Source organism: Macaca thibetana, chromosome 1 (assembly GCF_024542745.1).
Source record: "Macaca thibetana thibetana isolate TM-01 chromosome 1, ASM2454274v1, whole genome shotgun sequence".
Lineage (NCBI taxonomy): Eukaryota > Metazoa > Chordata > Mammalia > Primates > Cercopithecidae > Macaca > Macaca thibetana.
This window is the reverse complement of record NC_065578.1, coordinates 163,382,787-163,395,925: the sequence shown is the minus strand read 5'-3', so window position 1 is coordinate 163,395,925 and position 13,139 is coordinate 163,382,787.

Here is a 13,139-nt window from a genome sequence, read left to right as displayed (position 1 = left end):
CTGACAAATGTAGAAGTTTCCCATTCCTACCTCAGCCTCAACTTCTGCTACCTTAGCTTCATACACTCTCCCTAGAGAATTTTATCCAATCCCATGCTTTAAACACACCTGTATATTAATGGCTTCTAGATAGATATCTCCTGAGCTGACCTTTTCCTTGTGAAACAGACCAAAACCTACAACTGTTTACTTGGCATCTCCTCCTTTTGGATACCTACTAGGCCTCTTATACATAAAAAACCAAAGAGGGACTGCTGATCTCCCCATTCCACATGTTCCCAGCTTGACAAACAAACACCATGATCTTCAAGCCAAAAATATAGGCTCTATCCTTGATTTTCCATTTCCCTTACTCCCCTAGCCCAATCAATCACTAAGATGTGCTGTTTCTAGTTTCAGTATATATCTGGAATCCATCCACTCCTCTGCATCCCCTGGACACCACCCTCGTTCAAGCCATTGCTCTCTCATCTTAAAACAGTCTTCTAACTGGTTTCCCTGTTTCCGCTTTTGCCTCCCATAATGGATTCTCTAAAGAGCAACCAGAGTGATTTTTTTAAAAAAATTTAAACTAATTCATGATGCTATTCAGAATCAAGTGTCTTCCCCTGGCTCTTAAAATAAGACCAAACCCCTTCCCCTGTAGGATTAAGTCTCTTCCTTTCTCATTTTGTTCTGCTGTCCCTGCCCAAATCTCTTGTCGAATTGTAATCCCCAGTGTTGGCAGAGGGACCTGGTGGGAGGGTGATTGGATCATGGGGGTGGATTTCCCTCTTACTATTCTCATGATAGTGAGTTCTCACGAGATCTTGTTGTTTAAAAGTGTGTAGCACCTCCCCCTTCCCTCTCCACTCTTGCTCCAACCACGTAAAATGTAACTGCTTTTGGCCAGGCACAGAAGCTCAAACCTGTAATCCCAGCACTTTGAGAGACCAAGGTTGGCAGATCACCTGAGGTCAGGAGTTCAAGACCAGCCTGGCCAACATAGTGAAACCCCGTCTCTACTAAAAATACGAAAATTTGCCAGGTGTGGTAGTACACGCCTGTAATCCCAGCTACTCAGGAGGCTGAGGTGGGAGAATCACTGGAACCTGGGAGGCAGAGGTTGCAGTGAGCCGAGATCATGCCACTGCACTCCAGCCTGAGTGACAGAGCAAGACTGCGTCTCAAAAAAAAAAAAAAAAAAAATAGATGAAACTGCTTCCCTTTAACCTTCTACCATAACTGTAAGTTTCCTGAGGTCTCCCCAGCCATGCTTCCTGTGTAGGCTCCCAAACTGTGAGCCAATTAAACCTCTTTACCTGATAAATTACCCAGTCTCAGGTACCTTTTTATACCTGTAGAAGAACGAACCAACACAGCCTCTTTCTGCACACCTGACTGTTTTCTATTACAACACTGTATTTCCTTCACAGTGATGTTCACAATGGGTGACCTGCTTGTATTTGTAGTTATTTACCAATTTTTGTCTTTCCCCCAACACGTACATATGCCCTTACACACCAGAATTCACCATGAGGGTGGAGATCCCATGTGTCTTTTGTCCCAGTGTGATGCCTAGAATATTAACTTGTATGTGTTGCATTTAATAAACATTTGGGGCATAAGAGATGAATACATGAGTGAAAACAGGAAACAGTCCAGTGAATTCTAGTGACAGAATTTGTTTTGACTTTAGTGACACCAACACTAACTTCAGATAAACTGTTAGTTACTGATGGTATTTTGCAGCTCAAAATATTTCACAGTTGTGCTTGCCTTTATCTTTACTTTTCATGAATCCCAATGTGAGGCCAAGTGATATCTAATGTTATGAATGTTATTTTATAGAGGAGGACGTTGAGGAGGACGTTGAGGTTTCAGCAGATCACCATTTGTATGGTTTGGCTCCCTGTTCCTACCCAAATATCATGTTGCATTGTAATTCCCAATGCTGCAGAGGAACCTGGTGGGAGGTGATTGTATCATGGGGACAGATTTCCCCCTTGCTGTTCTTGTGATAGTGAGGGAGTTCTCATGAAATCCGATGATTTAAAGTGTGTGGCACTTCCCCCTTCATTGTCTCTCTCTCTCTCTCCTGCTCCACCATAGCAAGACATGCTTGCTTCCCCTTTGCCTTCTGCCATGATTGTAAGTTTCCTGAGGTCTGCCATCCATGCTTCCTGTACAGCCTGCAGAACTGTGAGTCAATTAAACATCTTTTCTTCGTATATTACCCAGTCTCAGGAAGTTCTTTATAGCAATGTGAGAACAGACTAATACAACCATGAATGTGAATTTAGGAATTCAAGTTTCTGCTGCCCTCGGCTCATCATCATTGCCCAGTAGGCCCTGGACTCAACAAATTTCAGAGAAAAACATTAATTATTCCTCTTTCTCTGCTTCTATGAGGGCCCTAGTGCTGTCATTTCAGGTCTCAAAAAAGAAGGCGTTTAAAGAAAACTTGTTGTGTAAAATATGAAATGACAAAGTTTAATTCTGTACTTTGAAACATGAAATAGGAGAAAGTAGTGTCACAAAAAAAAGTGTATGGAAGGGATTATGAGGCATAAATTATGAAACATAAACAAGAGAACAAGAAAGACTGTGAAGTCATATCCCACTAAAAACAGAGCTCATCTGAAAACTGAAAACAGGCCACCTGATCGTCACGAGAGCATCGTGTCAGTCTGAGTCCTGGAAGTGGTAGAAATCGTGAAAAGGAACCTTGGGAGAAGAGAGCAATAATTAAAATTCTGGATGCAGATTAAAGGCTAAAGGAACTGATACTGAATTCCCCTGAAGAAGAGATATTTAGAGGGACACCATGGCCTCATGGAACACTCACTCCAGCTGTCTTCTGCGTCCACTAACAAGAATATGGATTTAAATCATGAACTAGCGTGACTTCAGCCAGATGGGAGAATTTCAGAATCATTGAGTCTCTGCCTATGCTTTTCATTCCCTGATGATATTTTAGTAATGTAAGATTTCACTGGCTACAGATATTCAATAAAAGCATGTCCATCTCGCCATGGCAACAAAGCTTGTCCTGGGTACCCCTGGCCCCACGTCTCTTTTTATAACTGCTCTCAAATGGGCTTTTTCTCCTCCATGTTGGAAAATAAGTGCTTATAAACTTCATTCATACTGGATGCAAAATAACAGAGTACCTTAAAGCATCACTCTTCTCAAATTTGCTTGCATTTGAATATGTGCTAAAGGAATCAAGGTTGAACAGTAGAAATTTAGGAGTCAACCAAGCAGCTGAGAGAATAATTGAATGGAATTTTAGAACTTTTCTGTGGTTTTTCTCAAAACATCCCATGCAGGCAGACATCTAGATCTAGGACCACAAAGGATGGAGTAGAACAAAATTTTGCATTTCCATAAAAGACAAGATAAGTCATCCCCTTGATATAGTAAATTCAGCTCATAAACATTAGTGTTAACCAACATTTACTAAACAAACTATGTGTCAAGGATTGTGCCAAGTGATATAAGGAATAAAAAGAGAAAAAGGCCCAGCCTCTGTTTCCCAAAAGCAAACAACTTAGCATAAAAAAAAAGGCACATGTTTAAATAGCTCTGATCTAATGCAGGGTATGGAGAGCATTTTAATGAGAGTAAAACTGCAGAACTTAAGAAAAGAGACTAATTCCCATTAGGGATGTTCTAATTCATCTAAAAATCTGCTAAATATAGAATTATGTGTACAGACAAAGATCACAAATATTCAAATAATTAAGCCACAATAAAATGTATATTGAAATACTAATAAAAACAATAAGACTTGTTCTCTGATGATTTAGAAATAACTTCAGAGTTTTACAAAGATTCTCCTTATAACCATCAAATGTCACTGAACTATAGACATAAGATGTATTATTGTTTAATTGAATATTCTAGTTATTAAATTCCTGTTTCATCCCTTATTGCTAGGAAACATATGCAAGCTGTAAGATGAAGGTAACTAATTTTTCTTTATTCTTTTAGAGGTTTAATGACATTTTCTGATACATATAATAGAACATGATACAAAATTCAGAAATTCCTGACTTTGGAATAAGGCAGAAAAGATACAAGAATCAAGAACAGTATACATTTTATAAAGTGGGAAGGTCAGAAAATAGACAATTGTCAGTGGATATCTATATGAATAAAGTCTTGATCACACAAAAATCCTTATAATGACTTAGGTTCTATCACTACCACACACGTTTTGTAGAGGAATGTCATCTGTGACAGGCAGAGAGCAGTGGAGACACCAGCTCTGATCTGGGTGGGAAGAGACCCGGTTAAAGTGCCGATGTGAAAAAGTCACACTCCTGCCTAGGCTCCCTTAGCATCTCTTTTAATTTTCAGGGTAAAATCAAACCCACCTTCTTGGAATGTGGTAAAGAGGTATTTGATCCCTCTTCCAAGTTCTGTTCCCTATCATACCCAGAGTCTGAATCAATCTGAAAACTAACATCCAGGCCTCGTTATCTTTCTGGTTACATCTGTTCAGAACTAAAACTTTCAGAAGCTACACAGCAAGAGGACAAGATGGAGGGAGTGGCAGCATCTGATCTTAGGAAGTAAACTTTAATAAGAATTCCACACAGAAGGCAAAGGAGAAGAACTCTGGTGAGCAATGCATGGGGTAAACTGGAAAGTTTCTTGCATTCAAGGGCCTCAGAATGTGGAAGAGCCAAACAAAGAAAATAAAATCCACATATTAAAAGAAAAGCCAAGGAAACCATCAAAAACATGCAATTTAAAATAACAAAAGACCAAACATATTGGTACTGCAATCCCAGAAGCTACAATTCTCTTATTAAAACACTGTAATTCTCAGACTAGTTTGCTATTTAAAAAAAAAAAAAAAAAAGCAAAATTCAACTTTGGCTTAATAAAAATGAGACACAACAGGGCAAAAGGGACCCCCACAAGGTAGGGGATCTGCTTCAAGTTCAATGCTTAAAGATTAGGACTGGGATGGATCTCCCCACCACAATCTTGTAACAAGTGTTAGTTTAGTGACTACTGGCTATGTCTACAACACATCCATATCACCTAGGGGAAGGACCCCAAATTATCATAATAAAATGTGGTTAGAGATTGATACTAAAGCAATGGGTAGAGGCAACTGCAAAACACCATAGACAGAGGCAGGTGAACAAAGAGAAGGAAGGTAAGATCACAAATGCCAATAGTTCAGACTAAAACACCAGATACAGACACACCTTGGGCATATTAAATAAGGTTTTTTTATCAAGAAGATTTAAAAGGAAGTCACTACAGTTGGGATATTCAATATTTTCAGATGATAGACAAAGGCATCAGTTTCCAAGTCCCCCAGAAAGACCTCATCAGAAGTCTATAGTGACAGATGATAAGACTATAGGAGTGAGGATCCCGTCATACATTCTAGAAGTTTGATGACCCATTTCCAATCTCAGCCTTACAATAATGTGAGGCTAGTGTATATGAAATTATATGCATTTGGGACATTTTTTTACCCTACACAATTATTAAACTTAATATATAAGGTGAGAGCAGATCAGCATGTAAGCCAGTCTGGATGAGTGCTGGAGACCATCGCATCTGAGTAAGAAGGTCCCATTCAATCAGTGTTATTCAATGTACAGCATCAGTAGGGTGTGTTATACTACTAGATGTGACCACAGACCTCATTTTTTACACTCAATTTTCCTTGGCTGATGGAGTCCGATCCAAGTATTTCCTGCATAACTAGGACAAGGTAAGATACACAGATGTCTCTGCATGTACTCAACAGTACCCAATGTCATGAGATTTTCCCAAAAGTTAAAAAAAGATATTATATGTGTTTACATGTGTTTACTATTTCAATTTTGGGCAAGAAATATACATATTCGCATAGAAAAGGAACTGAAAGAAAACGCACTAGGTTGTAGTAACATAACAAATGAATTCTACTTTCGTCTTTTAGTGTTATTGGTGCTCACAAATTGTGAAAATGATTGTATATTCATCTTATGATCAGAAAGAATCAATATCTTGTGAAAACTACTCTCACAGTAATGTGGAGGGGGATGTGAAGGGTCAAGAACAGTCAGGAAACTGCAGATGTCAAGACAATAGTATGATAACGGCCAGGACAGAATTAAAGGATTTAGGAATTATTAAAAGGGTACAAAGACTTGGGGACTTATTTTATGTAGAAGACAAATATAAGTCCCCTGGCTTGGGAAGCTGTGTAGAAGGTAAAAACATTAATTAGGGGTATATATGTTGTTGAAAAGGAATGTCCCAGAAAGATGGTACATTTGATATTTAGCATGTGTTTGGTTTGAGCTGCCTTGAGAAAGGCAGGTAGAGATGCCAAGTAAATATGATGAGAGAGAAAAACCGAGAGGGAGGGAGGGAGGAAGGAAATAAGGGAGGGAGAGAGAGAAGGACAATGGAAAGATGGACATGAAACAGGGGCTTATGATATAGATTTAGGCTGAAGATACTGCTTGGCAGTAGCATTATATAAACATTATTGACTCTGTGTAGACTGATGTGGTCCCAGTGAAAGGTATATGATTATATAGGCTTACTTTCTTCTTCTATGACAGGGTTTCTCAACCTCAGCATGACTAATTTTGGGGTGGAATAATTCTTTGTAGTGGGAGACTGCCCTGTGCATTTGCAGGATGTTTAGCAACATCCCTGGCCTCTGTCTACTAGATGTCAGTAGCACCAACCTTCCCTTTCAGTTGTGACCACCAACAATGCCTCTGGAGATAGCCAAATGTTCCTGGGGGTTAAACATCACTTCCGGTTGAGAACCACTGTTCTAGTGCATAATGGCAATGGGGCATGATGTTATTCAATTTAAGAGGAATCTATGTATTCAGATCAAGAAATTTTCCAGTAAAGATTTTTATTGGGTTAACATGTGTCAGGTATTGTATTAAGTACTAGAAATACAAAAGTGAATAAAATGTGGGCCAGGTCCTTATGGAGTCCATTATCCAGTGACAGATAGAGACAGATAAACAAATAGCTACAACGTTTTATGCAAAGTGCTACAGTTTTAGCAAGCACAAAATTCTCTGGTAGCAAAACAGGGAATGCTAATGTGACAGAGGAGAAAAAGAGTCAAAGAGAAAATGACATTTAAGTTGGGTCTTGAAAGATAAGTATGACTTCACCAAGTGAAAATGGTAGGGTAAGGCGTTCCAAGAAATGCATGTGCAGAGAGATTAGCGAGTGAGGAATGTGGAAGAAAGTGCTACCACACAGCTCTATTTCACACCCTTGAAAATTGACATTGTTTCCATTTTTACTTCACTAGTGCTTTGATATAATCTCCAAAGAACTCACAATGGCCCAGGATCTATGTCATTGGGCAACAAGAATGAAACTCTATCTAAAAAAATAAATAAATAAATAAAGGAAGAAAGAAAGAAAGAAAGAGAAAGAAAGAAGGAAGGAAGGAAGGAAGGAAGGAAGGAAGGAAGGAAGGAAGGAAGGAAGGAAGGAAAAAGAAAGAAAGAAAGAAAGAAAGAAAGAAAGAAAGAAAGAAAGAAAGAAAGAAAGAAAGAAAGAAAGAAAGAAAGAAGAAAGAAAAAGAAAGAAAGAAAGAAAGAAAGAAAGAAAGAAAGAAAGAAAGAAAGAAAGAAAGAAAGAAAGAAAGAAAGAAAGAAAGAAGGAAGGAAGGAAGGAAGGAAGGAAGGAAGGAAGGAAGGAAGGAAGGAAGGAAGGAAGGAAGGAAGGAAGGAAGGAAAGAAAGAGGCATCTTTGCTCTCAGGAACTAGAGAGAGAGAAAAGAGGACAGGTAGGCCAGTCTCTAAGTCATCCTTAATGTCAAATGTAAACAAAGTGATACTAACTGTGCTGGGCAAAAGAACAGAAGTTGTCTTTATATTTACTCTAGTTCCCACGTATTGCCAAGAGCACTTAAATTGACCTCATATGGGGCCATTAAAAAGGGTTTTCATCCAGCTGGCTGGCTTCCCAGTCAATACCTCAGGAACAACAGGGCTTCTCCCCTGCCTCACCAGGTAACCCCTCAGTGAGACTAATTAGATTTTTTTCCCCCCAAAACATCCAGGCTATTGATTTGAGAATTGAAAATAATATTGATGCAGAGTAGTCAGTTAAAGTTGAATAAGAATTAACTACAGAATTTTTTATACTAAGAAAAATATGAAGTGTCTATAATTTTTACTGCTATAAGAATTTCAATTTTAAAAGATTCTTATGATGTAAACCCTTTTGTAAAAATCTGGGCTTTCTGAATCAAAGAAATGACACGATAATTGTGCCAAGTGCCTTAAACTTTTGATTGTCTTAATACATTGAGGGTTTTTGTGTGTCTCTGAAAACAAAGACTACGATGTTCGGATGACATTTATTTATGTGAAGTTTATTAATCATAATCTCCTAATAGCAGTACCTTTTTCTCTGCCTTTACTAAGTATATACTCATTCGTTCATTCATTCATTCAACATTTTCTAAATACTGATGATGCACAAGGCTGTGTACAAATATATAGATGCTTCTCAGGCAAAGATGTTGAAATTAAAAAAACAACAACTAAGAACATAGTCCTGCCCTTCTGACAGGCACTGTGCTAACGTTTTATGTGCCTATCTCATTAAATTCCCCCTCCCTAGGTAAAAGTTATTATACTTATCTCCATTTTACAAAAGAGGAACTGGAGAGTTTCAGTAACTTGCCCAAGAACACACAGCTAAGGATGACTTAGAGACTGGCCTACCTGTCCTCTTTTCTCTCTCTCTAGTTCCTGAGAGTAAAGATGCCCATTTCTTTCTTTCTTTCTTTTTTTTTTTTTGAGACGGAGTCTTGCTCTGTCACCCGGGCTGGAGTGCAGTGGCCGGATCTCAGCTCACTGCAAGCTCCGCCTCCCGGGTTTACGCCATTCTCCTGCCTCAGCCTCCTGTGTAGCTGGGACTATAGGCGCCCGCCACCTCGCCCGGCTAGTTTTTTGTATTTTTTAGTAGAGACGGGGTTTCACCGTGTTAGCCAGGATGGTCTTGATCTCCTGACCTCGTGATCCACCCGTCTCGGCCTCCCAAAGTGCTGGGATTACAGGCTTGAGCCACCGCACCCGGCTCTTTCTTTCTTTTTTAATTTTTTATTTATTTATTTATTTATTGAGATAGAGTTTCATTTTTGTTGCCCAGGTTGGAGTGCAATGGCATGATCTCGGCTCACTGCAACCTCCAGCTCCTGGGTGCAAGCAGTTCTTCTGCCTCAGCCTCCCAAGTAGCTGGGATTACAGATGTGTGCCACCATGCTTGACTAATTTTTTTGTATTTTTAGTAGAGGCAGGGCTTCACCATGTTGGGCAGCTGGTCTCAAACTCCTGACCTCAGGTGATCTGCCCAGCTCAGCCTCCCAAAGTGCTGGGATTCCAGGTGTGAGCCACCACACCCGGCCGAGATGCCCATTTCAATGCTTCAGCTGCCTTTCCATTTTCTCTCCCACAATTCCAGTCTGGTCTCTTCAGTCCTCATGGCTGAACCCACATCCTACATTCTTCCAAGTTCTCAGCCTTCGGAATGCCTTCCTTCTTCCTGCCAAAGAGATCGTAGGAATCAGAGAGGGAAGGCTCATGCTCTTCTCTATCCGATGGTGCTGTGTCAGTCCACATCCAATTCTACTTTTGCCTCTTATGAGTTTACCCTTTTATACTACTTGTTCAGAAATGTTGGTACTCACTTTATCCTCAGCTTTGTCTGTCTAGAATCTCTCCCTGTTGCATACTTTTAAATACGATCTTATGTTGTTTATTTCCCAAATTTAGATCTCCATGCAAACTTCTCTGTGCTTTAGATTCATAGTTCAACTGCCAACTTTAAGTCTCCATTTGGATGTGGTGATTTCTAGCACACATCAAATCCATCTCTTTTTCATATGTGAGCATAAAACTAGATCATATTTCCCAGTCAGGGGTGACCATGGGGCTGTGTTTTATCTAATAGAATCCAAACACTAGAGATGTGTGTGCTGTTTCCAGTCCTAACCCATGAAAACCTTCCATGCCCACTGCTTCATGCTATCATTTCTCTTCCTCATGGAGATGATCCCAGGGTGACAGTTAAAATCACATATGGAAGGTGGCCACAGTTTCTGTCAGTCTGAATCTCTGAACAACTAAACAGAAGAAAGCTGCCTTGCTAATCTATTTGTCCATATGTTACAGGAGTAAAAAATTATTCTTTAAACTAATATGCATTCTGTATCTATTTGCCAATTAGAAAGGCAGATAGCCCTTCATACTAACAAAGTAATGGCAAAACTGCAATTACTTTTGCACCAACCAAATAGTTGTCTCATAGGCAGCTCAAGCTTAACATGATTTCCGTCAAAACCTGTCCTCATCTGCCTTCCTTTATTTAGAAAACGACGCTTTCTTCTACCAGGTCTCAAAGATCACAAACCTGGGAGTTAGTCTTGATTTCTTCTTCTTCTTCACCCTTTACGTGCAAACCAAGTGAACTGTATCTCCAAAATGCATCACAAATCTATCCACTCTTTCTATCCCTCCTACCAACTCTTTAATCCAAACTACCATATTGTTTGTCTGGATTGTGACAATAGCTTTCTAATTTTTTTCCTATCTTCTTCAATTCAGGACTGCAGGATAAATGTTTTAGGGATTTAAAGAAAACAGTACATATTACAATGAGTTATGAGGGTCCAGGAAAACTTTGTGAAGATTTGTGTGATGGTTAGGATAGTAATATAACAGTGGCAATGCCGGGGAAGGTGTGCAAGATAAGGTAATACACAGGCAATGCACAGCAGCAACTACAATGAAACTGGCACTGCTGGGTGTCACTGAGGACCAGGATGCTGCATCCCTCCCTATGATATAAGGAGTTTGACTCTTATTAGAAACAATTTGAGTTAATATGCTTATTCATGAGTTTTCCTGTCTTAAAATTATCAGTGTTCAACTCACAGCCAGTCGATCTACAAGAGTAACATAAGAATAACTTTATTTAAAGCCAAAAACACCACACTATCCAACTTCAAACTATACTACAAGGCTACAGTAACCAAAACAGTATGGTACTGGTACAAAAACATAGACCAATGGAACAGATTAGAGGACCCAGAAATAAAGCTGCACACCTACAACCATCTACTTTTCAACAAAGTAGATGATAACAAGCAATGGAGAAATGACTCACTATTCAATAAATGGTTCTGGGATAACTGGCTGGCCATATGCAGATGATTCAAACTGGACCACTTCCTTATACCATATACAAAAATTAACTCAAAATAGATTAAATACTTAAATGTAAAACCTAAAACTATAAAATCCCCAGAAGAAAACCTAGGAAATACCATTCTGAACATAAGCCCTGGCAAAGATTTCATGACAAAGACTCCAAAAGCAATTGCAACAAAAACAAAAATTGACAAGTGTGACTTAATTAAACTAAAGAACTTCTGCACAGCAAAAGAAACTATCAAGAGAGTAAACAGACAACCTACAGAATAGGAGAAAGTATTTGTAAACTATGCATCTAATGATGGTCTAATATCCAGAATCTATAAGGAACAAACAGATTAGCAAGGAAAAATCAAACAACCCCATTTAAAAAAATGAGCAAAGGAAATGAACAGACACCTCTCAAAAAATATATATACTTGCAGCCAACAAGCATATGAAAAAATGCCAAAAAAAAAAAAAAAAAAAAAGATGAAACACACACTCAGCATCACTAATCATTAGAGAAATACAAATCAAAACCACAATGACATACCATCTCACACCACTCAGAACAGTGATCATTAAAAGGATGCTGGTTAGGTTGTGGAGAAAAGGGAATGCTTATATACTGCTGGTGGGAATGTAAATTATTTCAGTCACTGTGGAAAGCAGTTCGGAGATTTCTCAAAAAACTTAAAGCTGAATTATCATTCAACCCAGCAATCTCATTCCTGGGTATATACCCAAAATACAATAAATTGTTCTACCATAAAGACACATGCACATGTATGTTCATCACAGCACTATTTACAATAGCAAAGACATGGAATCAATCTAGATGCCCATCAACAGTAGACTGGATAAAGAAAATATGGTACATATACACCATGGAATACTACACAGCCCTTAAAAATAATGAAAAATCATGCCCTTTGCACCAATGTGGATAGAGCTGGAAGCAATTTTTCTAGGCAAATTGACACAGGAACAGAAAACCAAATATCTTATGTTCTCACTTATAAGTGGGAGCTAAACACTGAGTACACATAGACACAAAGATGGGAACAGCAGACACTGGAAACTACTTGAGGGTGGAGGGTGGGAGAAGGGTGAGGCTTGAAAAACTACCCATCAGGTACTATACTTATTACCTGGGTGACGAAATAATCTGTACACTAAACACTCATAACATGCAATTTACCCCTGTAACAAACCTGCACATGTGCTCCCTGACCTAAAATAAAAGTTGACCACCTTAATAATCAGTAGGAATTACTGAGTATGACAGCAGTATAGATGAAAACTCTAAAAAGGAAGAGATTGACCACACATGCATAACTACATGTTCCATTTATTTTAGTAAGAAAAACCTGATAATTTTAGTTTTCTTTAAAAAAAAATCACATCTATCATTTCCCCTGATGTACCTCATCTGGAAATATTACATGTCATACCAAAATTAAGCAATATCATGTTTCTAAGTAGGCCACATGATAATATAGATGACTTCAAAACAGGCACAAAATCTAATAGTGAGTTAAGACATGAGTAAGTTAGAAAACTTTATCGAGCACTCTCTCAAATACATACAATATTAAAATTTTATTTTAACATTTAAAAGAAGGAGTGAAAAGCAAGGAAATAAGGCAGGCAATCTGATATTATGTAAATACTCTTAGCATGAAATTCCAAAGATCTGTGTTCAAGCCCCAACATTAATGATAATAATGGAAAATTTTTTAACATATCTGTAAAATTATTGGGTTGAACAGTATATTATAGTAATCAAGAATAAAGCATAGGTGGTTCACGCCTATAATCCCAGCACCTCGGGAGGTCAAGGCAGGTGAATCACTTGAACCCAAGAGTTCGAGACCAACCTGGGCAACATGGTAAAACCCATCTCCATAAAAAATACAAAAATAAGCTAGGTGTGGCAGTGCACACCTA